Source organism: Solanum dulcamara, chromosome 11 (assembly GCF_947179165.1).
Source record: "Solanum dulcamara chromosome 11, daSolDulc1.2, whole genome shotgun sequence".
In the NCBI taxonomy this organism is placed as follows: domain Eukaryota; kingdom Viridiplantae; phylum Streptophyta; class Magnoliopsida; order Solanales; family Solanaceae; genus Solanum; species Solanum dulcamara.
This window is the reverse complement of record NC_077247.1, coordinates 49688044-49690668: the sequence shown is the minus strand read 5'-3', so window position 1 is coordinate 49690668 and position 2625 is coordinate 49688044.

The following is a 2625-nucleotide window of genomic DNA, read 5'->3' as shown; positions in this document are numbered from 1 at the left end:
TTTTAAACCTGTCTCTGTATCATGAAATGATGTAGGTCCAAATGGACGTCAGTATGTGGAATGTACGAGTATGTAATATGGGAGAATGAAACATGCGTCAAGATAGAATAATATCGATTCAAATATCTCTAGTCATAAAGATAAGAGACACTCAATCAAGGTGTCATAAGTCTAAAGTAAGAACACAGTTTAGACAGAGACCAATCATATACAATCCAATCCAATCATTTACAATTCGATCCAATCCCATCATATATAATCCGATCCAATCCAATCCAATCGTATACAATCCAATCACATACCATCCAATCATATGCAATCTAATCCAATCATGTACAATCCAATTCAATCCAATCCAATCATTTACAATTCGATCTAATCCAATCATATACAATCCGATCCAATGCAATCCAATTGTATACAATCCAATCACATACCATCCAATCCAATCCAATCATATACAATCAACTCAACAATAAAGTCAAAGGACTCAACTCAATAGATATGCAAATTAGAATTTAGCAATGTTTTACAATTCGACTCAATCATCTACAATCTCAATCAAACCAATCATATCATGCACAATCTACTCAATTTGAGAGTTTTTCTAATCGACAACCATCACTTATGAGCCAGTGATGAGCAACAAGCCGATGTTGTTTCCACGTCCGTCCATACTTTGCCAGGGTATGAAGGAATCAACCAATCATGGATCCAACAATCAATTAAGTCCTATCATGTTAGGACAATGAAATAGGGAAACATCCAACTTTAATGGTCTAATTCTCTCCTACGTAGTTCATGGGATTCGAGTAGGGACTATACTCTTACCCAATTTGGTGCTCGATACTCCTCTCAAGACTTAATATGCTCATATTTATCAAGTGAGTAAAATACTCATTTAGTCTTTTTTGGACTTAGTTCAAATCAACTCATTTAGTCTCATTGGACTCTTTTCAAAACTCAATCAATCTGGTCTCATTGGACCTTCTTTCAAAATCAACTTATCTCAATCATCAAACTCTTCTCTTTAAATTTAATAAAATCTCAACTCAATGAATGCAGTAAATATTAAATGCATTTAAAATATAATTTTAACTCCTCAACTCAATCTCAAAATAGACGTTTTAATGTAAAAGTGTTCAACTCGTTTATACTCAAAATACTCATGCTCAAAGTAATAATTAAGAGACTTCTCAAACTCAACTCAGCTTAAATTCTTTCTAAATCAAAGATGAAAATAATTATTTCTTAAACTCAGAATAGTGCATAAATAATTTATGCAAAAACGTTCACAAATCATTTTTAAAACTCCTTCTCAAACAATCATTTATACTTAAAATGCTCATAAGACTCTAATCAAATCGAATTATGTAAATCATAGCATGCACTCACATTAGACTTCAATCCATTTCATCTCAAAACATCATCATCAACAACATAACCTCTTCATCAATCATTTTACCTTTGTTAAAGATAAACATCATTCACATCATTATCAAACATCTTGCTCCAAAATTCTCATTTAACTCTATATTCAATTTCATCAAACTCATTTTAAAAAAATACATCATTTCACTTTAAAAGCAATATTTTTTTTATTATACATAAAAACTATCAATCTCAACCTCAAGACAAATTATGACAAAAAATGAAATCTCATCTTGGTTTCATGTGAATGAATACATGAATTCATACTCTCAACAAAACTCAACTCAAGAACATCATTAATACATATGAATTTATATACAAAACTAGATAGAAGTTTTAGATAACTCAAGAACTCAACTCATGGAACCTCAAAACTCAATTCAACTAGAATCAATGGAGATATAGGGGACGTGGATGAAATCAATCAATGTTTTGAGTATCCTTACATACCTGGAATGAAGATCATCTCACCGGAAATCAAGACTTGAAGCAATGGCTTGAAACCTAACTTTTCTTCTTCTTCTCTCTAATTTCTTCTCTCCAAACCTTCTATGCCTAAGATGAGGAGAAAACCATCTTTGGTTATTATGAAGAACTGATTTTTAGTCTCAAAATGGCTAGGGTTATATTTGGGATAGGTGGGGGAAAGTCTAAAACGCCCTTTCTCAAGAAAAATTTGAAAAATGAGTCTAGGGCCCTGCAGGTGCTATAGTGGCGTGCTGTGCCAAAGGCCAAACTACTTAAGCTAGTTTCGTGCACTATAATGGTGCCAGGCACCACTCCAGCGCCAAGCCTGAAATTGCTGCAGTGATAGTCTATAGTAAAATGGTTATAACATTTTACGCCGAAGTCAAAATGAGGTAAACTTGGTGGCGTTGGAAATAGAATTCAAAGACCTTTAATTTGGTAGATCATGGGACACCTCTTAATATTTTGAAAGTTATGGTCGTTTGAAGTTGATCCTTATACGGATTCATCAGAAAACTTAGCCGATAGAAATTCTTTGGACTTGGCTTGGTGTTAGAGATCTCTCATTAAACTAAACCACATATAATACTCTTCAAATACGTAGGAATTGATCCTAACTCATATATACAACTAGAAGTCATTCAGTTCGAGTCTATACGCATATGAAGAATGGTTCGAGTCTTGGCCAAAAAAAAATTAGAGTGTTACACCGAAAGCATATTATCA